This window comes from Giraffa tippelskirchi, chromosome 4, assembly GCF_054371585.1.
Source record: "Giraffa tippelskirchi isolate mGirTip1 chromosome 4, T2T-mGirTip1v1.2.pri, whole genome shotgun sequence".
In the NCBI taxonomy this organism is placed as follows: domain Eukaryota; kingdom Metazoa; phylum Chordata; class Mammalia; order Artiodactyla; family Giraffidae; genus Giraffa; species Giraffa tippelskirchi.
The window spans coordinates 68315981-68343646 of record NC_137278.1 but is presented as its reverse complement, the minus strand read 5'-3'; the positions used below and the strand labels follow the sequence as shown (position 1 = coordinate 68343646).

General features: G+C 36.0%; 1 long non-coding RNA gene across 1 annotated transcript in view; it reads right to left on the bottom strand.

The window, feature by feature from the left end:
* The window catches only part of LOC145503592 (uncharacterized), a 171780-nt gene that overhangs the window by 95396 nt on the left and 48718 nt on the right, over positions 1-27666 (bottom strand). The window contains exons 3-4 of the long non-coding RNA XR_014051580.1: positions 18815-18933; positions 8364-8430 (exon numbers count right to left, since the gene is read on the bottom strand). This is a non-coding gene — a long non-coding RNA (uncharacterized LOC145503592). The remainder of the gene's footprint in view (positions 1-8363; positions 8431-18814; positions 18934-27666) is intronic.

The window sequence follows — 27666 nt, the reverse complement described above, 5'->3', positions numbered from 1 at the left end:
TCTATTATTAACTGTATGTAGGTGTCCATGCACTGAAACATTAGTAGGGTTCCAACATAAACTCAGTAATTATTCACTTTTTAGTCTCTTTGTTTCACCTACTTGTGTATTATTGTGCAAACCTATTTTGCCACCTCACTGATTAACCTACAAGAACCATAATTCCCAGAAAATTGTATTGCTTCCAGATGAAAATAAATTTCAAAAAGGAGTGTATTTGGGTGAAACATAGAAAGTACAGGATACTATAATCATCTCATCTTCTCTTTATTTTTCCCCTCTATGTCTTTCTCTTTCTACCTATTGGCTCCAGGCTCTGTTTTGACCAAGAAATTTCTTTTAACTTTTTTCCCCCCTTCTACAGCCGACCACAAGTAATGATTATACTCACAAATTCCTTTTCTTCCTCTCATTAAAGTTTTAATTTATATCAGGCAGCTGGATTCAAATAAGCAGGCTTCTGTATAAAACCATCTTTACTGAACTACTAGCTCTACTAGTTAGTACCAACTTGTTCTCAATCTAGTTAAATTTTCTTTGCCTTAGCATCCTCAACTTAAGATTGAAGTGGTTTGTTATAATTAAGAAATAAAATACTATCTATAAAGTACTTAATATAGGGGTTTCCACATATGGTAAGCACTAAGTAATATTAGCTATTTTATTGTCCTTTTATATAAAGATAACCTGTACCTTATAGATCTATGATGATTTTTATGAGACAACATTTGTATAGAACATATCACTCAAAATATATTCTAGCAATGATGATGATACTTCATTCTTTAAAAAAACCTGTCACAGAGTTTCAGCACATTCATAATGTCAAACTGTCTTAACAATTGAATAACATAGTTCTTAATTTGTATTCTGAAAGCTTGAAAGTCAGAAAGAAAACATGCCAACTCTTCTCTTATGACACTATTTAAAAGCGTTTCTGAGACTTTAGAATCATGCCAAGAAGCATTAGACTATAGATTTTAATGAAATTATAAACATAGTCTCGGCTGACATGACAATGCAATCAGGAATAAAGGTGAATCTGTTTCTACCACAGTTAGCACTGTATTTCAAGACATCTCTAACTGGCTTAACCAGAATCAATCTGTAGTAATTAAAAATATATAGCCTGTATTTACGTACTCTTCATCACTTTTATATAAAGGATGTGTGTGTGTGTGTATGCTCAGTCAGGTCTGACTCTTTGCAAACCCATGGACTATAGCCATGAGGCTCCGTTTTTCATGGAATTTTCCAGGCAAGAATACTGGAGTGGGTTGTCATTTCCTACTCCAAGGGATCTTCCTGATACAGGGATCAAACCCTCGTCTCTTGTGTCTCCTGCATTGGCAGGCATATTCTTTATCATTGCACCACCTGGGAAGCCCTATATATAATGTAACCATGTATTATTTTTGTGAAAAATCAAGCTCACTATCAACAATATTATTTGCTGTTCAGTCGCTTAGTCATGTCTAAATGAGTCTAGACACCTCAATTTGAAGTTAAGAAAATGAGACTTACAGAGATAAAAAAAAAATTCTGACAAAGAGAAGACATAGAGAAACCATTCAGAAACAACAACAATAATTAATGTTGGTGCTATCAGGGTTTCTCCTTTTCCTTGGATACACTGGGGGATGGGCTTAACTGGGCTTTCAATTTATGTTTGTTTTTCTCTGTCCTGTTGTTGTTCAGTCGCTCAGTCATGTCCAACTCTGTAACCCCATGGACTGCAGCACACCAGGCTTCCCTGTCCTTCACCAACTCCCAGGGATTGCTCAAACTCATATCCATTGAGTCAGTGATGCCATCTAACCATCTCATCCTCTGTCATCTCCTTCTCCTTCTGCCTTCAATTTTTCCTAGCATCAGGGTCTTTACTAATGAGTCAGCTCTTCTCATCAGGTGGCCAAAGTATTGGAGTTTCAGCTTCAACATCAGTCCTTCCAATGAATATTCAGGATTGATTTCCTTTAGGATAGACTGGTTTGATCTCCTTGTAGTCCAAGGAACTCTCAAGAGTTTTCTCCAACACCACAGTTCAAAAACATAGATTCTTCAGTTCTCACCCTTCTTTATGGTCCAGCTCTCACATAGATACATGACTACTGAAAATACCATAGCTTTGACTATGTGGATCTTTATTGGCAAAGTAATGTCTCTGCTTTTTAGTATGCTGTCTAGGTTTGTCATAGCTTTTCTCTCCTGTATACCCTTAAAAGATAATTTTGTTCATTTATAACAGGTGTTTCATTCTAATCATTATTGATACTTTGAGTAAGATAATTCTGTGCTTCATTTAGGAGGAAGGAGGGGCTGTCTCATGTTGTAAGATACGGAGAAGTATCCCTGGATTTCTTCCCACTAGATGCCAGGTACAGGTCTCAAAACCAATTGTGATAACCAAAACTGTCTCCAGATATCTTGTTCGCTGGAGATCAAAATGAACCCAAAGAGCCACTTATTTATAGATTAGTTTCAACCAGTCCCCAACTTAGCCATACTGCTTTAGTTAATGTCCTAAATTATTTCAATATGATCTTCTCTGATACCATTTTAAGCTCAAGCTGAGTTTTAAGAAAATTTTAGTAATAACATCCTCAAAAATTCCCTATATTCAAAATATTTTTTAAAGTTTCTACCTCTAACATGAATGATATAATAATGACCAAGAAAACCATATTTAGTTGTTGAAATAATTAGAATAGTATAGACATTGACAGATGGCCCACAAGGTTTACTACTTAATATAAGAGTTTTTTAGAAAAGGCAGATGGACCAGAGATCAAATTGTCAACATCTGCTGGATCATGAAAAAAGCAAGAGAGTTCCAGAAAAACATCTATTTCTGCTTTATTGACTATGCCAAAGCCTTTGACTGTGTGGATCACAATAAACTGTGGAAAATTCTGAAAGAGATGGGAATACCAGACCACCCGACCTGCCTCTTGAGAAACCTGGATGCAGGTCAGGAAGTAAGTTAGAACTGGACATGGAACAACAGACTGGTTCCAAATAGGAAAAGGAGTACGTCAAGGCTGTATATTGTCACCCCGCTTATTTAACTTATATGCAGAGTACATCATGAGAAACGCTGGGCTGGAGGAAGCACAAGCTGGAATCAAGATTGTTGGGAGAAATATCAATAACAGTGAGATATGCAGATGACACCACCCTTATGGCAGAAAGTGAAGAACTAAAGAGTCTCTTGATGAAAGTGAAAGAGGAGAATGAAAAAGTTGGCTTAAAGCTCAACATTCAGAAAACTAAGATCATGGCATCCGGTCCCATCACTTCATGGCAAATAGATGGGGAAACAGTGGAAACAGTGGCTGACTTTATTTTTCTGGGCTCCAAAATCACTGCAGATGGTGATTGCAGCCATGAAATTCAAAGATGTTTACTCCTTGGAAGGAAAGTTATGACAAACCTAGACAGCATATTAAAAAGCAGAGACATTACTTTGTCAACAAAGGTCTGTCTAGTCAAGGTTATGGTTTTTCCAGTGGTCATGTATGGATGTGAGAGTTGGACTATAAAGAAGGCTGAGCGCCAAAGAATTGATGCTTTTGAACTGTGGTGTTGGAGAAGACTCTTGAGAGTCCCTTGGACTGCAAGGAGATCCAACCAGTCCATCCTAAAGGAGATCAGTCCTGGGTGTTCATTGGAAGGACTGATGTTGAGGCTGAAACTCTAATACATTGGCCACCTGATGCAAAGAGCTGACTCATTTGAAAGGACCCTGATGCTGGGGAAGATTGGGGGCTGGAGAAGGGGAACACAGAGGATGAGATGGTTGGATGGCATCACTGACTCAATAGACACAGGTTTGGGTGGACTTTGGGAGCTGTTGATGGACAGGGAGGCCTGGCGTGCTATGGTTCATGGGGTCACAAAGATTCGGACATGACTGAGCGACTTAACTGAACTGAACTGAACTGAACTGATAAGAATTCAAAGTATCAACAGGTTTGGTGGTCTTGGTCATATTGTTATACTGTTGGAAGTAGTGGGGGAGTAAGAGATATTCTTTATAGTTATCTGGCAATTACACTTGGTTTTGGCAGTGGCCAGAACTTAATCATTCAACAGATACTAGACAAACCTTGTCACAAGAAGGCAAGATTCATTGGTCATCATCCAGACAGGATAACAGACACCACTCTAAAAATTTCAAGAGAAAGGTGTTTAATATAGCTAATTGATAACAAAGTACTGGAAGGACTGTGATAAACCTTTTCAACATTTTTTAAAATCAGGTCTTCTGGGTAATCAATTATTTGACTAGACTACTATGTTCCTTGTCAAAGAGCCCAAGATTACAGTTATTTTGTTCTGAAATGAAGTATGTGTCCAGAAGAAAAGATGTAAAGTATATTGTTCATTGAATTTATTTTATGACATTTCATAAGTCCTTGGATGTGATGCTGCCAGAAGTATCTGTGGCAGAAAAAAGCAAATTCATAAAAATCCATAAAAATCAGTGACTATACCAGTAAGAACAAATTACCACCCCCTTTAGGATCTAATGCTTCCCTGGTGGCTCAGACGGTAAAGCATCTGCCTGCAATGTGGAAGACCTGGGTTCAACCCCTGGGTGGGGAAGATCCCCTGGAAGAGGAAATAGCAACCCACTCCAGTATTCTTGCCTGGAAAATCCCATGGACAGAGGAGCCTGATAGGCTACAGTTCATAGGGTTGCAAAGAGTTGGACACGACTGAGCAACTTCTCTCTTTTCTCTTTAGGATCTAAGGAACCTGATACAATAAGTTGCCTTCAAATTCTTGACGGTTCCTACTGAGACTGCTGACATATTGGTGGCTCATGACTGTTTTCTGCCATTGATAGGATGGGTCCTCTGCAGTGGCAAGAAAATAGATTAGCTCAAAGAGGGGAAGCCCATGTTTTTTTTAGTGCAGAATAATCTCTTTATCCCCACTGCCATAAAATTGTATAGACGAATTCATTGAGCAAGAACCTTGCTGTTTAAGAAAGAAGCTAACCAACTCAATGCACATGAGTAAACCAGTGATGGTGATGGACAGGGAGGCCTGGTGTGCTGCAGTCCATAGGGTCACAAAGAGTTGGACATGACTGAGCAACTGAAATGAACTGAATTGATAGAAACAGTGTAGACCATCTCGTCTATCGCCTTTTGAGACCCTCCTCACTAATGGTACTGCCTAAATTTGGGTGAGACACAGATATCCTATATTTTATGCCTATTGTGAAATATTCATCCATGCATCTCTTCAAACTTCATCTTTTAATAATGCTCTGTTCTTTACATATTTTTGACCACACAGCCAAACCTTGAGCCACTCTCCAAATTTAATACATGCCTGTTACCTGTGAAAATCTTTTCATCACAGCAAAGTTAATAAGACACATTGGTTAAATACATGCCCACTTGAAGGATTTTGTTTCATCATCTTTCAGTGTTATCTAAAACCACCGTGGTAATGAGAAAATAATGTCTTTCTATATCATGTCAGACTTTGGAAAACCATATGTAAACTACGTCCAAGTATCTTCTTCCTTAGTGCTACAGTTATAGGGAATGTAGTATGAAGCCACAGACATGCATTAAGAGAAATAGATTAATGTAGCAGGAATGGGTGCCTTAGAACTCTATTATTCCTGTTTATGCAATTCACAGTGTATTCATCACTTGTCCAACTACAATTTAATATGTAATTCTTCCATTTGTTTAGGGATTTTGATAATGAACATTTGATTTTTACGGCTTGTCTGATCCAATAACATCAGGTTTAAGGTGTGACACCTGAAATGCATAGTCCTTGATGTTTTGTAGTAAAGCATTTCATTTCTGTGAAGACCCAAGAGGAGTTCTCAAAACATAAATAGTATCTTGGGACATGGCTTTCTTAAAATGCCTTAGAGTTGGCACTGTGATTGTACTTCAGGGCTTGCTAATGGCTCCATAAATCATTCTTGTCTACCACAAATTCTTTGGTGCTATTGAAATTACTATATCTCAAAACCCAAGGAAGAGAAGAGTTTGTATGTTGCCTGAATCTGTTGCAGAGCATTGGTTTGCTTTGATCCTCATTTAAACTGGCATTTCAATAGATAACTTGGAGCGTGATACTCAAATGGGTAAACACTGCCTCCCAAACAAAAAAGGAAGACAATGGTACCAAGCAATGTGTGTATAAGTATGTGTGTGGGGGATGGGAATACATAGTAGTAAAAGATGTATTAACTTTTCTCTTTTAATGAAATATTCTGACAAGCCTTAGACCACCTTAGATTCACAGAGAGTAACTAGAAATTTATAATTATTCTTCAAGGGGATATAGCTTCTGTTCATTAAATGACACTAGATATGTAAAGGAGCTGCTGTTTGGGAAATGACATCCAGGTCAGAGTCAGAGTCTTCCTGATTATACAACCATGTAACATTTTATCAGATGCCCATCTATTTCATTTCTATGATAATTTAGATACCATCAACAATCTTCACATATGAAAATACTTATTTACTGTTCCAGCCCTACTCTCATTAGAATAATAATGCCCACCTCTTTGCCTCTGCCAGTCCAAGATTCCACTATGCCATTTGAAACTGGGCAATGGATTTTAACGGCCACATTTCCTATCATTAGATGTGAAGAGAACAGTCAACACAATGATACTATTGCTCCACTCACAGATGCATTTTATAATGTTGGATTGAAAGCAGAGCATCTAGGTATTCTTGGGGTACATTTTTGTGGTGGTGGAGTTAAACATTCTTATATCCTTATAATCATCCATTTAATACTAGAAAGTTTCTGTTATTTTAGCTTCAATGAATATAGGACAATTCTGGATCTAAGGAATTGAGTTACTCTAGTACACATTACTTCTGGATTTGGGTAAAAACACCAGTATCAACAAATTCATCCTAATTTAATGTGACATTCTATCTTCCATGGTCTAGATAAGGAGTTGGCAAACTTCTTCTGGGACACAATGATAAATATCTTAGGCTTAATGGCCATGAGGTTTAGGTTATAACCACTCAATTCTGCCACAGTAACACAAAAGCAGCCATTGACATATATACATAATGATTACATGGTTGTATTGTAATAAACTTTTATTTCTAAACATAGATGGGCATACATAATTCCATTTTCCTACCCCTGATCTTAAACCCTAAAAACTTACTTACTACTATATTTACCAGCTTTTTACTGAAATAATACAGCAATTAAAAATATTTAGGGATATCAGTTATCTCTTTTTGGTTCAGACTCTACATTTGTCCCCCTGGATCAAGTGTGATGGAATATTACTCTAAGTTTGAGGCTGGGTCAGTGAGATGTGGTAAAGGGGTTGGGTTGGGGGTTAATCTCTTTCCTTTGAATGGTGACTCTACAGCTAATGTCATTATAGGGTCTTCAAGCAAAACAATGCCAGTGTCCTTCTGATAGAGAAGGACTTCTGGCGACTCAAGAGGATTTGGTCAAGTTTCTGTGATTTGAGTCTTCATACAAGCCCTCATCACAGTTTTCAGGGTCCCATTTCTTTACCATCAATTTTCCAATTTTCAATAAGAGCAGTAAGCTCATGAATCAACTTGCATTTTAATTTCCCCTCATGTAGGGTCTAATTTGGGGTTTGAAGTTTAGTTGCTACATTATTATATTGAAATAAGATATATTTGTATCATAATCATAGGAAGTTAGTGATTTTCATTCTGTAACTTGTGCTGAAATTTTGAAGTCTGTGCTTGTCCTTTTCCCCTTAAACTTATATTGCTAGAAATTGCTAGCAAGCCTGTGTTATTATATTTCCCACTAAAAAGTCAACTGAAGCAAGCAAAAGTACCTAATGAATTAAATAATTTCAGTTACCACACACATTTACATTATCCCATTTTCCTCTGGCAGTAACTATATTATCACTTCCAAGCCTAGTCAAGTCAGGAAATCCACTGCAGACTGCCAACTTTAAAGATCAATTTCCTAGGACTACTTTTTATAGTAAGTGAAGTATCAGAGTCAACCAGATAAAAAAAAAAAAAAAACAAAGAAAGATTTCTAAATATTCCAGAGTAGAATTTAGTACAGTGAACTAACTAAAAATCTAAATCTGTCATAAACAAGTGAAGAAATAAAGAAAAGAGAGGCTAGTTCTTGAGAAATGAAATTTTGAGAAAAGAAGGTCATTTCAACCCTTGGATTTGAACCAACAAATCTGAACTGACTACAGTATAACTGAAGTTACTGCACAGCCAGTGCAGAACTGTTAATAGTGGTACTGAGCAGCAGGTTTTTGAATTCTGAAGTGAAACTCCTGCCAAAGTAAAAACACAGATTACTCTTTTTTCTATTTGGACATGTCTCACCTTAAGAAATCCCATAGCAGACCAGTTGGCAATGGATTTGAGAATGTAGTCTGCAGTCTTCCAGCCCCTGTAATACAAAGCAGAGAACAAGTAAGTGAAAGAGGGGCTGTAGTCAATGATAAATATCTCATAAATATATAGATAGTCAAGCAACTAGGATCATCTAGACATAAGCATCACATGTATGTTTTGGTGAAATAGATAAGTTTCCTGGAGGGTCAACAGATCATCATTCAGAAGTTCTGCCTTAACAAACAGAATGATGGCAATAGTGTGCGACGGAGGAGATCATGCATAAAGACAACAGTGTTGAATAATGCTGTTGTCTCCAACAGAAAATTACCCAATAAAGAGGACATAATTTTGGTCTAAACAAAGACTTGGAGAAGTAAAATAATTTCTATAGGGAATAATTCATGAATTCTTTATTTTTTACATATATAGTAAAGGAATATTTTGATCATAATTTATAAATTTATTGACTTGTGAACAAATATAAGCATGTAAAACCCTGTAATCAATTTATAACTTTTTTCCTAACACTAAGCTCTGTGATGTGAGTATATAGAGGGGAAGATAACTTATAATGTCTTAATTAGATTGCATCTGTTTGAATTAACCTCTTCATGACACTACTTGTAAGTGAACACAGCCATCTCTCCCCACGCAGGAACATTTGTGAGGATATTGTTATTGACTACAACATCAAATTCCCATAAGGAGGAGAAAGTATAGATCAAGAGTATTTCAACACAGTGAAAGGTGATGAAAACCTTTTAAAAGTATAGCAGTAATACTAAATTCCAATCTGTCACATCATTACCTGAGTTGAAGTTTATCTGACAATATATTATTTCTAAAAAATTAATTTTAATTAGTTAAGCTCTGAATAAGAGAATTAAAAATCTATGAGATTAAAAATTATATCCAGTATTTACTGTTTGATACTTGGAAGCCTCCACCCTTTATTTTCCCTCTGGTTGAACCTTTTAACAAGGTCATACCCATGGGTAGGAAGCTGTTTATGTGATATAAAAGCAAGGCAAGGTTCCCTATACCAATATGTGGTCCACAATAGAACTTTTTTTATATTAAGCTCTGAAATATGTGTCAGAATTATAAACTTCTCAAAATTCATCATTATTTTATGTTTCCATATATATATATATAGTTATAGTTATTCTTTAAAATAATCAGAATTCTAGAATGAAAATATGTCATAAAATTCTTTAAAACATATATCTACTTATACATACCAGTATTAGTGTGTTTTAAGGTAGGCCAAGATACAGGAAATGGAATCAAAAAGGTTACAATTTGAGTAATTTGAAAACCACATTTAACTTGTTTCTTTCAGAGCTTGGGATATACCTTAACTTGAAGTTAAAAGTAAATAATTTTTTTGATGTTAATTAGAAGTTGGTTAATGGGAGATAAGAAAGGGATATCGGCCCATGTGGATCATACTATAAGCCACTTTTATCACTAATTCCTCAATATTTTGGCATTAATTTTTATAGACGTGTGATCCACTGAATGATCCATCTAAATATGGTAGCAAAAAGAGTAATACAATTACTACTATCTTAGCACTATGATTCTAGCCCTAAGGGGAAAAAAAAGATTCATAACAGAAAATATACAACTTTAATGAATTTATGTTCTTCTATGGTTCTCAAAGTTACTCAAATGAACAATATTTGTTTTTCAACATCTCTTTGAGATAGCATATAGAAGCAGTTACACACAAGACACAATACCATTACTTTCCAGGAAGATTATATCAGTCAAGGACTTCAGCAAAACATTATAGAAACAGATAAGAGCTAGTAGTCAAGAGAACTAGTTTCTGCCAGTAAACTTGAATAATTCATTTAATCTTTATGGGTTTAAGTGTTCTCATATGTAAGAGATGGTCATATTTATTTCATCTGCCTCATTAGGTATTCTGATAATCAAATGATTAGCATAACAGCTATAAAGTTCTTGAAAAATTTCCAAGGCTGATGATAAAGGTTAGGATGGTATGGTACAGTCAGGACATAGTGGAGCTGTCATCCAAGACTCAAGTTTTCTTCAGTGTAAAGAAGTTTGCAGAAGTTATGAGTCATACCTATGCAAGCACAATAAGAACATTAATGGAAAGCACTTTAAAAACAACCGCCCACCCCAAGACTAGTAATATTTCTTTTTTTAGTGATGAAATCTGACAAATAAAATTATAGGTAATTACCCAGTGGCCTTTGTTTACTCCAAAGGCAGAACAAATAAGCAATAATAGCACTGTGTGGAGTCATTACTAAGAATATTAAAGAGGTATGAATGGCTTGGCTCATAGCCTAACAAAATTTGATCAAGGAATGTGAAGGAAAATATTCCCTCAAAGCCCACTTAAAACCATTTACCTAAAATCAAGGAAATAAATATCTGCTTATTATGATTTGGGAGACAGGAAAGGATTATAAAATAACCTTGATACCAGAGTAAATAAAATCTCAATTATAATATAACTTCTTTTCAATGATCTTTTAAAAGGAACCATATTTTAGCCTAAAGTTAAGTAAATACTTATGCAGATTTCCATGAAATTGTAATCACTTGATCTATAAATACAGGTTCTGTTATGAAAAAAGGAAAAAGCATAATTGTTATATTTTCCACCATATTTTGGATGGTTGAGCATTGCCAGGGAAATCCCAAGTATTGTTAGTAAAACTATTCAGGGTAGGCGTAAAAAAGTCATGTGTAAGTGAAAAACTAAAGAAATGGTGTTTGTGATTGGATGAATGATATAAATATTTTAGATTTCATTGGTGAAGAAGGCACATGAAGTAGACATACAAGCATATACTATATTTTTAAAGCAAGAAATAATTTTATTTTGTTGCCTATAGATTTCAGATAATATGATATTAGATTAAAAGAGAAAGATTTACTTTTGGAGCCTTTGGTGGAGAAGAATTTAGAGGAATAACTTTAGCTAGGAATAAACTGAAATAAATTTTTCCAGAGAATGAGAATTTAAAATGTTAGTACTTATGAGATGGATGAAACTGGAGCCCATTATACAGAGTGAAGTAAGCCAGAAAGAAAAACACCAATACAGTATACTAATGCATATATATGGAATTTGAAAGATGGTAACGATAACCCTATATGCGAGACAGAATAAGAGACACAGATGCATAGAACAATTTTATGGACTCTGAGGGAGAAGGTGAGGGTGGGACGTTCTGGGACAATAGCACTGAAACATGTATATTATCATATGTGAAACAGAATACCATTCCATGTTCGATGCATGAGACAAGGGCTCAGGGCCGGGGCAATGGGATGACCCAGAGGGATGGGATGGGGAGGGAGGTGGGTGGGGGGTCCAGGAAGGGGAACACATGTAAACCCATGGCTGATTCATGTCAATGTATGGCAAAAACTATTACAATATTGTAAAGTAATTAGCCCCCAACTAAAATAAATAAATTTATTAAAAATATATATATATATCTATCTTCAGCAAAAAAATAAAAAATAAAAAAAATAAAAATAAAAAGATTAAAAAAAAAAAATGTTAGTACTTAGAAATGGGGTCCTGACAATTTACTGACAATTTGTGAGCTAGAAAATATAACAAAAGAGAATAGAAAAACGACATCAATGTTTTCAGCTGCACGTCATAACAGAAATGGGAAGCATAGGGACAGGGTTGAGTTGGAGAAATATTAAGAACATATTGAAGTTTAGCTTTCAGCAAGATTTAATAATATTAAATATGTGTTGGAATATGTGCCATATTCAGACACATCTCGGTGTGAAGCATTTTGCATACTGATGCCAAAGGATACTTAAATTTAAATTTTTGATTTCAGTTTTTTTTTTTTACCTTAAAATATAGATTTAGTAGACAAAACCAGCTACTTATTTTACATTTTAGAATATTCTAACTGGAGATATCAGTGAAACTTGCAGAATAAGATTCCAAAAATCTAGCACTCCATAGATATAACAAATAAATTGGCAAAAACTGTTGTAATACAATTTTTTGGAATTCTAGAAACTAAGGAAAATCTTATAGCAACCACAGGAATCCATAATCAAGAAAAACTGGCTGAAAAGAAAAAAAAAGAAAGAAAGAAAAACTGGCTAGATCTCAATAAGAATAAAGAATTTTGAGGTATTTAACATATACTGGTCCCCTCCCTCTTTCCAGCTCAGTGATTGCTTTGAAGATAACAACCACATTTCTGGTACAGGTACACGTACCTAAAGTTGAAGAATGAACCTCATTTGCAAAGAATAGTGCTTGTGTGTTGTGCTTATATATTGACTTCATAGAAGATGTCTGAGAGGCTTGTCTTGGCCTATCTCAAAACACTTCCACTGATGAGGCAGATACTCAGGAGGTATTTGTTTAAAACATTTACAGGTAAATGAGTTAGTCTAGTACTACATGAGGCAATGGATAACTGTTTAGGAGAAACAAAATAACCAAAATGATTGTCAGGAAAGCTGAGTAATGAGATGCCTTTAGAAATATGAGTTTTGAAAAGCTCCAACATATCCATTGGAAACTAGAAATTCATGAACACATGTACACATGGACATGCTCTAAAAAGACCTGAAAATGCCCTAAGCTCTTACCTATAGCTTATACTTAGAATTTGTGCAAACATGAAGTGGAAGTGAGTTGTAAATCATCCAACTGTGGGTAGAAGATATGTCCCAGAGTCTGTCTTCAAAGACTTAAAGATACTTTTCGAACCCAGGTATTTAAGGAAATCTATGCCAACCCCTAACTGAACACAAGCTAAAGGAACAAAGACTTGAGTGGCCGCATACAAAAAATAATGCAGACATTACAAGTCAGTTCAATAAAGTTGCTAAACATAACCTGGAGATGAGGGAGAATCTTTTTATCCAATATTCTATAATTTTCAAAATGCCCAGTTTTCAACAAAACTTATGAAAAATGTAAATAAACAGTAAACCATGGGATACATGCAGGAAAATAAAAGCAATTAATAGAAATTGTTCTGAGGAAGCACTAACATTGGACTTACTAGATTAAGACTTTAAATCAATTATTTTAAGTATGCTCAAAAGCTAAAGAAAAACATATGCAACCAAAGGAAACCGAAAGAAAATTGTCTTATCAAATAGTTAATCAATAAAGAGGCAAAATTTACAAAAAGGAACCAAACTAAAATTCTGGAAGTAAAAACTGCAGCAAGTGAGTGAAATGAAAAAAAAAAAAATCACTATAGGGTTTTCAAAAGCAGATCTGAGCAAGCAGAAGAAATAATAAAAGAAAATATAAGAAAGGTCAACCGAGAATTGATCAGATAATAGAAATAAACAAGAAGGATGTAAAATAAAGATTGAGTCTTATGTGACACCATCAAATGCACCAACATACACATACTGGGAGTCCAAGTAGGTTAGGAGAGAAAGAAAAGAACAGAAAGAGTATTTATATAATAATGGCCCAAAACTACCTAAATTTGATTAGAAAAATTAACCTATACATTCAAAAAATTCAGTAAATTCTAAGTAGGATAAACTCAAAGAGGTCCACAGCAGATACATGATAATGACACTTTAGAAAGACATGGACAGGGAATCTTAGAGGTCCTAAGAGAGAATCAACTTGTCAAATATGAGACTTTCATTAAGAATTGCTGCCAACTTCTCATCAGAACTTATGACTGCAGAAGGCAGTAGAATGTTACATTCTAGGTGCTCTAAGACAGACAAAATTCTTAGCCAAGAATTCAACACACAGAAAAACTACTTCAAAATTGAAGCAGAAATTAAGATGTCCCAATAAAATGAAAGCTATGACAGTTTGCCACTATTAGATCTGCCCTATAAGAAATTTTGGGCTTCCCAGATGGCTTAAGTTCAGTTCAGTCGCTCAGTCATGTCTGACTTTTAGTGACCCTGTATACTGCAACATGCCAGGCTCCCCTGTCCTTCATCATCTCCCAGAACTTGCTCAGACTCATGTTCATTGAGTCAGTGATGCCATCCAACCACCTCATCCTTTGTTGTCCTCTTCTCCTCCTGCCTTCAATCTTTCCTAGCATCAGGGTCTTTTCCAATGAGTAAGTTCTTCACATCCGGTGGCCAAAGCATTGGTGTTTCAGCTTCGGCATCAGTCCTTCCAATGAATATTCAGGACTGGTTTCCTTTAGGATTGACTGGTTTGATCTCCTTGCTGTCCAAGGGACTCTCAAGAGTCTTCTCCAACACCACAGTTCAAGAGCATCAATTCTTCATTGCTCAGCTTTCTTTATGGTCCAACTCTCACATCATCCATACATGACTACTGGAAAAACCATAGTTTTGACTACACAGACCTTTGTCAGCGAAGTAATGTCTCTGTTTTTTAATATGCTGTCTAGGTTTGCCATAGCTTTTCTTCCAAAGAGGAACCATCTTTTAATTTCATGGCTGCAGTCACCATCTGCGGTGATTTTGGAGCCCTATAGAATCCACTTGCCAAGCAGGAGACATGGAATCGATCCCTGGATTGGGAAGAATCCCTGGAGGAGGAAATGGCAATCCACTCCAGTATTCTTGCCTGGAAATTCCATGGACAGAGGAGCTTGGTGGTCTATACAGTACATGAGGTTGCCAACAGTCAGACATGACTAAGTGACTTAGCAAAGCACAACACGTCAAGTTAACAGCTTGTCAAACTTGGTAAAGGAAGATTCCTTCTCCCAATTTGTCAACTACCAGTGGCTCCTTTGTTAAAAACAAATCACTAATTTTAAAGTAGTTAAGTAGCTCAAAGAGTAAAGAGTCGGCCTGCAAGGCGGGTGACCTAGGTTTGATCCCTGTGTTGGGAAGATCAACTGGAGAAGGGCATGACAATGCACTCCTTCATTCTTGTCTGGAGAATTCCATGGACAGAGGAACCTGGTGGGCTCTAGTCTTTGGGGTTGCAAAGAGTCGGACATGACTGAGCAACTACTACTTTCACTGTTACTTTTCAAACTATTTATATTTGTCCTTACAGTTTATTTGGGGGTGTTTTTTAAAGAGATATTTTCAAAGAGATATTTTTCATATGCTTTACAATCTTACTATGTTTAGTTATATATTTATTTTGACTTATCCTTTCATGTATTCTTGCATGACATTATTCTCATAGTTCTTGATTGTGTCCCATGCTGGACGTTGTCAGCAAACTTCTCACATTGTCTTTTTCCACTGTGACAGCATTTAATTTCATCCTCTCAAATTTCTCATTCTATCTTCCATGTTTTATATCTCTGCTGCAGAGTTTATAACTTCTCCAACCGTGTCTTCCAATTGCTAGTTCCTTATTTAGTTGCCACTTCTTGCTGTTCAGTCACTGAGGCATGTCCAACTCTTTGAGACCCAATGCACTGCAGCACACCCAGTTTCCCTGTCCAACACCATCTCCCGGAGCTTGCTCAAACTCATGTCCACTGAGTCGATGATGCCATCAACCATCACATCCTCTGTCATCCTCTTCTTCTCCTGCCTTCAATCTTTCCCAGCATCAGGATCTTTGCTAATAAGTGAGCTCTTCACATCAGGTAGTCAAAGTACTGGAGCTTCAACTTCAGCATCAATCCTTCCAGTGTATTTTCAGGATTGATATCCTTTAGGATTGACTGATTTGACCTCCTTGCAATCCAAGGGACTCTCAAGAGTCTTCTCCAACAACACAGCTCAAAAGCATCAATTCTTCAGTGCTCAGCTTTTTTTATGGTGCAACTCTCACATCCATACCTGACTACTGGAGAAAGCATAGCTTTGAATAGATGGAGCTTTGTCAGCAAAGTAATGTCTCCGCTTTTTAATATGCTGTCTAGGTTTGTTATAGCTTTTTTTCCAAGGAGTCAACGTTTTTTAATTTCATGGCTGAAGTCACCATTGGCAGTGATTTTGGAGCCCAAGGAAATATAGTCTGTCACTGTTTCCATTGTTTCCACATATACTTGCCATGAAGAGATGGGACCAGATGCCATGATCTTCATGTTTTGAATGTTGAGTTTTAAGTCAGCTTTTCACTCTCTTCTTTCACTTTCATCAAGAGGCTCCTTAGTTCCTCTTCACTTTCTGTCATAAGGGTGGTGCCGTCTGCATATCTGAGGTTATTGACATTTCTCCTGGCAGTCTTGATTCCAGCGTGTGCTTCATCCAGCCCAGCATTTTGTGTGATATACTCTGCATATAAGTTCAATAAGCAGGGTGACAATATACAGCCTTGATGTACTCCTTTCCCAATTTGGAACCAGTCTGGTGTTTCATGTCTGGTTCTAACTGTTGCTTCTTGACCTGCATACAGATTTCTCAGGAGGCAGGTAAGGTGGTCTGGTATTCCCATCTCTTGAAGAATTGTCCACAGTTTGTTTTGATCCACACAGTCAAAGGCTTTGTCGTAATCAATGAAGCAGAAGTAGATGATTTTTTGGAATTCTTTTGCTTTTTATATGATCCAGTGGATGTTGGCAATTTGATCTCTGGTTCCTCTGCCTTTTCTAAATCCAGCTTGAACATCTGGAAGTTCTCGCTTCACATAGTGTTGAAACCTCACTTGTAGAATTTTGAGCATTACTTTGCTAGTGGGCTAAATGAGTGCAATTGTGTGACAGTTTGAACAGTTTTTGGCAATGTCCTTCTTTGGGATTGGAATGAAAACGGACCTTTCCTACTTCTGTGTTCACTGCTGACTTTTCCAATTTGCTGGCATATTGAGTGCAGCACTTTCACAGCATCATCTTTTAGGATTTGAAATAGCTTAGCTGGAATTCCATCACCTCCACTAGCTTTGTTTGCGGTGATGCTTCCAATGGCCCACTTGAGGTCACACTCCAGTATGTTTGGCTCGAGTGCTCACATTATTGTGGTTATCTGGGTCATTAAGATCTTTTTTGAATAATTCTGGGTATTCTTGCCACCTCATCTTAATATCTTCCATTTCTGTTAGGTCCATATCATTTCTGTCCTTTAATGTGCCCATCTTTGCATGAAATGTTTCCTTGTTATCTCTAATTTTCTTGAAGAGATCTCTATTCTTTCTCATTCTACTGTTTTCTATTGTTGTCACTAGTTGACCATTATTCTTCCTATTTTTTTTTCAATTTCAAAAACTATATCATATTCATTTTAAAAATAAATTCTCTCATTTTCTCTCATGCAACCCTGTTATTGTTAGATTATTTTTATTCTTCATTTTATATGTTTGAGTATTTTACACAATGTCTTTTGGGCTTCCCAGGTGGTGCTAGTCTTTGAACATTTTAAGCATACATTTTTGTCATAAGACAGCTTTCCTCTATATTTCTTGAAAAGAGCACATGTGTATATTTTTTGAGGAGCTAATTTTCACATTTGTTGAATCTGCAAACATTCTACTTTTTGAAGTGAAAGTGCAAATTTTTTACATTAAAATGCTTAGTTAACCATGTTAATTGGAATTCTCAGAATATCTAAATAAAGGGAAGATTTTATTTTATTTTTCAATTGACTTGTCTTAAAGAATTTTTTTCTTTTTCTTTTTCTGCTTAGAGGCCTTTGCTGCCACTTATTCCTTGAAAAATATACTAAACTTCACATAAAGAGAGCACTTTAAAAATAATTGTTTTCCTAAATTACTTGAAAAACTTTGTATTTCCTATCATTATTTCCATATCATACTTCCCTTGAATACCCTTTCAGATGTGTTCTATGAAAATAAACCAACATAAAAACATGCATGGAAGGTCAATCTGACCCCTCTTCTTTAGGTATAAATGTCATATTATACAAATGTCTGCAAGTTCCTTTTTCAACTTATTACAAGTGATAGATTTCTGGCCCCACAATTATATAAACTTGCATGCTCACCAGTACTGTATGATAATATTTACTTTTCCATACCCTTATTGTCATTCTGTTGAATTCTCTAGAACCAACACAGTTTTTTAAAACATTTTCTATAAAACAGAAGAATAGAGTATGCTTTTCCATTAATTAAGGTCTTCTGATATATTTCTATTTACAGTTTCAAGCCTTCTTCCACCAGCTTCAAAGCTGTATTAAAATTGGAGATAACACTTTATCAACATCCTAATTTTATGGATAAAAAAATTCAAGGCCATAGGGATCATTGCTGGAAGAGAGACTCAGAGAATTTCTGATATAACTTTCAAGACCTACACTGTCAAGTATGGTCCTAATTTGACTTTTTAATTTTTTCCAGTCCCTATTATTTTAGGTTTTCTCTATGAATAAGAATTTCAAAGATGGAGATAAATCACTCTACATTTCCCTTCTTATTATCTATGTAACAACCTATGCAGCCACCTTTCAATCAGTTATCTAAGAAATTATCTTGGATTAACTCTGATCTGTTTTGCTTCACTATTAACCCCTTTCTTTTATTACAACCTTTTGCTTTGAATACATGTCTTTAATCAGTGGCACCTCTGTACCTTAAAGATATCTCTGCTTTGAGGCCTTTGCTGTCCTTTATCCATACCAAGTACATTAAACAGATAAAAGTGAAGATATTCCTAAATGAATGTTCTTGAATGTGCCATCTCTGGTGCCTCTGTGGGAGAGGAAACAGTACAAAGTACCATTAGTCAGTACAAGACTGAATTAACTGAATTAACAGCTGGCTTAATGAAACACTAATTTTAAAAGCTAGTATACCACATACCCAAATGCGACCAGAATCCCATGATACCATGAAAGTCAACACTTCTGAATAGTTACCTTAGAGTTAAAGAAGTCCTAATGGCTTCCCTGGTGGCTCAGACAATAAAGAATCTGCCTGAAATTCAGGACACCTGGGGGAAGATCCCCTGGAGAAGAAAATGGCATCCCATTCCAGTATTCTTGCCTGGAAAATCCCATGGACAGACAAGCCTGGTGGTCTACAGTCCATGGGATTGCAAGGAGTTAGATGTGACTGAGTGACTAACATTTCATTTCATTTCAATGGTTAGTTTATTTCAAGGAATCTCAGTAAGTTAAAATAAGTTTTTTGTTAACCCACGGAATCTGGAGGAAATACAAAGCCATTCCAAATAAAGCTATCTCCTAGTAGGAAAGTTCTGTATTTGATGATTAATATAAAGGCAAATGGGGCTTCCCTGGTAGCTCAGCTGGTAAAGAATCTGCCTGCCATGAAGGAGACCCTGGTTTTATTCCTTGTTCAGGAAGATCCCCTGGAAAAGGGATTGGCTACCCACTCCAGTATTTATGGGCTTCCCTGGTGGCTCAGATGGTAAAGAATCCACCTGCAAAATGCATAGACTTGGGTTAGATTCCTGGGTTGGGAAGATCCCTGGAGGAGGGCATGACAACCCATTCCAGTATTCTTGCCTGGAGAATCCCCATGGACAGAAGAGTCTGGCAGGCTGCAGTTCATGGGATTGAAAAGAGTTGGACATGGCTCAGTGACTAAGCACACACACCCACACACATAAGGGAAAATACTTGTAGCTTCTCTCCATGTGTGGAAAGTTTTTCCTTCACTGGAAGGAAAAGTACTCACACAAAGAACATTTTCATTGAATTTATTACTCATTCTATTTCAGGTATTTTGCTAATCAATTATAAATGTTATCTTGAATAATCCCCCAAAATACTATGCTGCTGCTGCTGCTAAGTCACTTCAGTCGTGTCCAACTCTGTGCGACCCCATAGATAGCAGTCCACCAGGCCCCTCCATCCCAGGGATTCTCCAGGCAAGAATACTGGAGTGGGGTGCCATTTCCTTCTCCAATGTATGTATGCATGGTAAGGCGCTTCAGTGGTGTCCGACTCTGTGCGACCCCATAGACAGCAGCCCATCAGGCTCCTCTGTCCACAGGATTCAGGAGTTATTCATTCCCATTTTGCAGATGGGGAAATTGTACCACAGTGAGAAAAATATAGCTGTCAAAACCACGTAGCTGTAGTTCACTATATGATAAAAGAACACATGGTAAAATTTTGATATCAGTATCTAGGTGGTGGGTGTTTGGATGTTCAGTGTAACTTTTTTACTTATATACTTTCATTAAAAATGCTCAGGGAAATATTGCATAGCTAATAATTAAAAGCATGTGAATTTCAATCAGGACTGACTGCTTCTAAAAATAACTCCCCTTCTTCACCAGTGCTCACTAGTTTTGTAGGGATATTACTACAAGATAATTTCTGTCATATTATGGAAAGAACATGCAATTCACAAATAGAAGAGCTAAGTTTAAGTTTCAGCTCTTCCCACCTTTAAGCTGATCTTGATTGCTAATATATAAAGCCAGACACAGTGTTTTTAAGCTTTTCTGTAGTAACGTTTGTGAACTAGTGTAATAATTATGTTCGAGTACCGTAAAAACAAAATCATAGGACAAAAATGATAGTGAGAAGTGTTTGTTTCTTAGTGTCTTAGTGTTATTACTATTTAAAGAGCACAAGACTATCAAAGTGGATAATTAACAATTTTTTTTTTCCCAGTAGGACCTTGTAGGTCTTATTTGTAGGTGGGAAAAAGAAAACTTTGGGATTTGAAAGCTCTGCCTTGTGGACATCCTTTATAGTGGAGAAATGCAAGAACAGTCTCAGGTACGCATAAAGCTTGGACTCAGTTGTAATGTGATACACATAGGACAGTGACTTTGGAAAATTAACATTGATTCAAACTTTCCATAAGCACTCAGGAACATGTCGAGGTTAACCTAGTACCTCACACTGATTGTCAGGTAGTCATAAACTCTAGATTATTCAGAAAAATCAGGAGAGGATGAAAATACAGAAAATCTTCTATAAGAATGACAAAGGTTGCTCTTTGAAAACTTTGATGATTCTTGCCTCAGTCAGTTTTGTTGGCATCAGCCACATCAAATGAGGAGTCTTGAAGGTTAGGGAAGCTTCTCGCTTCATAGAAAGTGCTGTTCTATAACCTCTACCTGTAAGCTCTATGTTAGAAAGCTGAAAATTTAATTCAAATTATTTTTACCCACACTGTACCCTTTAATAGTCTATACTATAGTTTTCTAGCTAATCACATTCTCTTTCCCTTGTGATGATCACAGATATGACTCCCACAAAAAGTGGTCCCAAGTCCACAGCCTATCTCTTAGAATAACTTGTTCCTTAACCATCAGGCTCCAATCTCCATTCTCAGGCAGATCTAAGCAGACCATAAATCAGGGCAAGGACAAAACAAAAATTCCAGAACATTAAATCTCTCTAAAATGGGTGCTCCTTATGATGGCTAGTGATCAAATAATTTTATATATCTTAGGAAGTTTGAATATGAAATTAACATATAGAATACTTAGTTATTGGCACTTAAGGTAAATGAAATAAGTAGGAAGAGTTACAGAAGCAGAAGAGATGCATAATGATATGAGGAGACTGCTAGAGTTTTTATATTTTAGTGTCACCATATTACATATTTCCATGAGGCCTAGTTATTTAACATCTGATGTGGTCCCTGTAGAGAAGATTTTACCTTATGTTCCTTAACTCTAAGTAGTGACAGTCTGCTTTTGCTCCTGTAAACGTGAAGTAGCTATGCACACACATTTTGTTTTGTCACTTCTAGAGAAATATCCTAAATTCCAAAGTGAGGAATTCTCTTCATTGAGAGAACAGGACAACAGTAACAGGTTAACAAAAGTTATAACCAATGTATGGGAGAAGAAAATGGTGAGAAGATTAGAAGAAGCAAAACTAGTAGCAAGAGTGGAGGGAAAGAAAACAAGGAGAGCAGAAATTTCAGAACTGTAAGCCTCTGCAAATGAGGGGGAGCCACAAAAGCAGCAGGCAGGTCCTCTCAAAGCCTCCAGGTAACAAGGCAGGTAGTGGCAAGTAGAAACCTCAATAACTGCTTGTACTCATCATTAAGGAAATAACAGAAGCAATCAGGTAGTCAAGAGAAAAGGAATATGAGTGAAGGTCTTGTGGTCTCAAAAGCTCCAAAGTCTTAAAGATTATTAAGCTTTTCCCCTCAGCATTAGTCATTCCCTCAGGCTTATATGGCCTTAGGAAAGGATATTATAACTGTTACAAAGACAGACACTTAGGGCTTAAAATGAAGTAAAAATACACATTTCCCAAATCAAAATTAAGTTATATAAAGCTACATACAGATACAATGAACACAAGCTGTTTTAATAGATATTTCAAAAAATGATGTGTTAAAATATTTTTACCATAATAACCTATCCTATATCACTGAATCATGCAAATATTTTCAAACAGAATCAGAGGCTCTATGCTCATTAATGACATCTAACAGCTTTCCTTTATGAGTGCAATCTATGATTTTGGATTGTGGTAACAACTTTATATATATATTTCCATTTAATCTCAATGAAAATCAACCCTGTAGGTATACTATTATTCCTCTTCTTAACAGTTAGCATTTACCTCTTAAAAAAGGCCAGTAGTCAGTGGCACATAATCTATCACAGAAACTTAAAGATCTTTTCTTATAAAAATGAAATGCATATAAGATTCCCTTCAGTTATTCTGAAACTAGAGAGTACCTTCCAATTTATATCTTTCACTTCTGATCAAGAGAGCCTTAACATTCCCCTCAGCTTAAAAAAAATTTAAGGAAGTTAGTTTCCTAACTATTGGCCCCTGGCTACTCTTTACTTAACACATTCACTTCAGAAAATTTTCAAATGTAAATTCTGTCTTGGTCCTGTTGAGATGTGAATATTCTCTCAGCTTCTGGCCAGGTTTAAAACCCAGGGATGCCTTTCTCAAAGACCTGGGAGCAACACTGTGCTAGAAAGTCCTGGGTTCGAGGCTTTTCCATGCTGCTCCCTTTGAGTCAGTGAAAGTATATACTAAGATCAAAAGAAAAAGAAAAAAAAAAAGTGTCCTGGAGCTGAACTTGAAGTATCTTCAAGGTCTGCCTGTGTACATTACAAAGGGTTTGGACATGTGCAAACAGTCTCATGAAACCATCACCATGAACAAGTTCATAAGAGGAACTAGCATCGCTGCTCAGGGTCCCAGTGTTCTCTGGACTTCTGGGACCTAGTGAATTCAAGACATGCTTTTGCTGCCTATTGTGTTCCATTTTGGACACAAGATCAAGCCCTGACCTTTTGGAGTGTGAGCACTGACTCCAAGACCCTAGATTACCAGAGAACTAACCCTAGGGAGTATCAAATAGTGAGAACTCACACAAAGGAAACCACTGGAATACAATACTGGGCATCACACAACCACCAATAGCACCCTGTGCAGGATGCCTCATCTAAACAACAAACAAAACAAAAATACAAACCCAATCATCAGCAGACAGGATTACGACCTCACTCAAACTTGCCCATCAGAGAAAAAACAAACAAACAAACAAAAACTCAGCACAAATGTCACCCTATAAGAAGCTTACACAAACCACTGGGCCAAACTTAGTAGGGAAGAAACCAAAAAGAAGAAATAATTCAGACTTGAAGCCTGGGAAAAGGAGACCTCAAACACAGTAAGTTAAAAAAATAATAATGAAAAGGCAGAGAAATACTACACAAATGAAGGAACAAACTAGAAATACAGAAGTTGAAATAAATGAAGAGGAAAGAGGCAAACTACCTGAAAAAGAATTCAAAATAATAGTAAAGATGATCAAAAACCTTGAAAACAGATTGGATAAAATGCAAGAATCAATTAACAAAGACCTAGAAGAATTAAAGATGCAGAGATAAACAATACAATTACTGAAATTAAAAATACTCTAGAGGGAATCAATAGCAGAATATCTGAAGCACAAGAATGAATCAGTGAGCTGGAAGATAAAATGGTGAAAATAACTTCTGAAGAGCAGAATAAAGTAGAAAGAATGAAAAGAACTGAGGATAGTCTCAGAGACCTCTGGGACAATATCAAATGCACCAACAGTCAAATTATAGGGGTCCCAGAAGAAGCAGAGAAAAAGAAAGGGTATGAGAAAATTTTTGAAGAGATTATAGTTGAAAATTTCCCCAGCATGGAAAAGGAAACAGTCAACCAAGTCCAAGATGCACAAAGAGTCCAATACAGGATAAACCCAAGGAGAAACATGCCAAGACACATACTAATCAAACTAAAAAAGACTAAACACAAAGAAAGAATATTAAAAGCATCAAGGGAAAAGCAACAAGTAACATACAATGGAAACCCCATATGCTTAACAGCTGATCTTTCAGCAGAAACTCTGCAGGCCAGAAGGGAATGGCAGGATGCATTTAAAGTACTGAAAGGGAAAAATCTACAACCAAGCTTACTGTACCCAGCAAGGATCTCATTCAAAACTGATGGACAAATCAAAAGCTTTTCAGGCAAAAAAAAGTTAATAGAGATCAATGCCATGAAACCAGCTTTACAACAAATGTTAAATGGACTTATAGTCAAGAAATATAAGAGAAGAAAAATGATCTACAAAATCAACCCCAAACAATTAAGAAAATGGCAATAGGAACATATGTATCAATAATTACTTTAAATGCAAATGGATTAGATGCTCCAACCAAAAGCCACAAACTGGCTGAATGGGTACAAAAACAAGACCCATATACATGCTGTCTACAAGAAACCCACTTCAGACCTCAAGACACACATAGACTGAAAGTGAGAGGATGAAAAACATATTCCATGCAAATGGGAAGCAAAAGAAAGCAGGAGTAGCAATCCTCATATCAGATAAAATAGACCTTAAAATAAAGAAGATTACAAGAGATAAGGAAGGACACTACATAAGGAACAAAGGATCAATCCAAGAGGAAGACATAACAATTATAAATATCTATGTACCCAACATAGGAGCACCTCAATACATAAGACAAACACTAACAGACATAAAAGGAGAAATTGAAAGTAACATAATAATAGTAGGAGACTAACACCCCACTCATACCAATGGACGGATCATCAAAACAGAAAATTAATAAGGAAACACAAGTCTTAAATGATACATTAGATGAGATGGATCTCATTGATATCTTCAGAACATTCCATCCAAATGCAGAAGAATACACCTTCTTCTCAAGTGCACATGGAACATTCTCTAGGATAGACCACATCTTGGGTCATAAATCAAACCTCAGTAAATTTAAGAAAATTCAAATCATATCAAGCATCTTATCTGACCACAACGCTATGAGACTAGATATCAATCACAAGAAAAAAACTAAAAAATACAAGCACATGGAGATTAAACAACACGTTTCTAAATAACCAACAGGTTACTGAAGAAATCAAAAGGGAAATAAAAAATTTTTGAGAAAAAAATGACAATGAAAACACGACAACTCAAAACCTATAGGATGCAGCAAAGGCAGTTCTAAGAGGGAAGTTTATAGCAATACAATCCTACCTCAAGAAATAAGAAAAACATCGAATAGACAACCTAACTTTACCTCTAAAACAACTGGAAAAAGAAGAACAAAAATACCTCAAAAATAGTAGAAGGAAAGAAATCATAAAGATCTGAGCAGAAATAAATGAAAAAGAAGTGAAAGAAGCAATAGTAAAGATTAATAAAACTAAAAGCTTGTTATTTGAAAACATAAACAAAATTGACAAACATTTAGCCAGACTCATCAAGAAAAAGAGAGAAAAGAATCAAATCAACACAATTAGAAATGAAAAAGGAGAGGTTACAACAGACAATGCAGAAATAAAAAGGATTATAAGAGACTATTATGAACAACTGTATGGCAATAAAATGGATAACCTGGAAGAAATGGACAGATCCTTAGAAAAGTTCAATTTTCCAAGACTGAACCAAAAAGAAATATAAATTGTGAGCAACCCAATTACAAGCATTGAAATTGAAGCTGTGATCAAAAATATCCCCAAAAACAAAACCCAGGACCAGATGGCTTCCCAGGAGAATTCTATCAAACATTTAGAGAAGAGCTAATGCCTATCCTTCTACAACACTTTCAAAAAATTGCAGAGGAAGGAATACTTCCAAACTCATTCTACAAGGCCACCATCACCATGATACCAAAGCCAGACAAAGACAACACAAAAAAAGAAAACTAAGGCCCAATGTCACTGATGAACATAGATGAAAATATCCTCTACAAAATTTTAGTATACACAATTCAGTGACACGTTCAAAATCATACACCATGATCAAGTTGGGCTTATTCCAGGAATACAAGGATTCTTCAATATATGCAAATCAGTCAGTGTGATACGCCATATTAACAAACTGAAAGATAAAAACCGTATGATAATCTCAATAGAGTCAGAAAAAGCCTTTGACAAAATTCAGCACCCATTTATGATTAAAACTCTTCAAAAAACGGGCATAGAATGAACCTACATCAACATAGTAAAGGCCATATATGATAAGCATAGAGTAAACATTATTCTTAATGGTGAAAAATGAAAAGCATTCCCCCTAAGATCAGGAACAAGACAAGGGTGACCACTTTCACCACTATTATTCAACATAGTTCTGAAAGTCCTAGCTACAGCAATCAGAGAAGAAAAAGAAATAAAAGGAATCCAGATCAGAAAAGAAGTAAATCTCTCACTGTTTGCAGATGACATGATACTGTACATAGAAAACCCTAAAGATAGTATCAGAAAATTACTAGAACTAACCAGTGAATTTAGCAATGTTGCAGGATACAAAATCAATACACAGAAATCACTTGCATTTCTATATACTAACAACAAAAAATCAAAAAGAGAAATTAAAGAATCAATCCCATTCACCACTGCAACAAAAAGAATTAAATATCTAGGAATAAACTTACCTAAAGAGACAAAGAACTGTACACAGAAAATTATAAGACACTGATGAAAGAAATAAAAAATGACATAAACAGATGGAGAGATATTCCATGTTCCTGGGTGGGAAGAATCAATATTGTGAAAATGACTATACTAGCAAATGCAATCTACAGATTCAATGTGATCCCTATCAAATTACCAAAGGCATTTTTCACAGAACTAGAACAAAAAATTTCACAATTCATATGGAAACACAAAAGACCCTGAATAGCCAAAGCAGCCTTGAGAAAGAAGAATGGAGCTGAAGGAATCAACCCTCCTGACTTCAGGTTATACTACAAAGCTACAGTCATCAAGACAGTATGGTAGTGGCACAAAACCAGAAATGCAGGCCAAAGAACGAAAGATAGAAAGGCCAAAAATAAACCCATGCACCTATGGGTACTTTAATTTTGACAAAGGAGGCAGAATATACCATGGGGCAAAGACAGCCTCTTCAATAAATGGTGCTGGGAAAACTGGACAGCTACATGTAAAATAATGAAATTAGAACACTTCCTAACACCATACACAAAGATAAACTCAAAATGGATTAAAGACC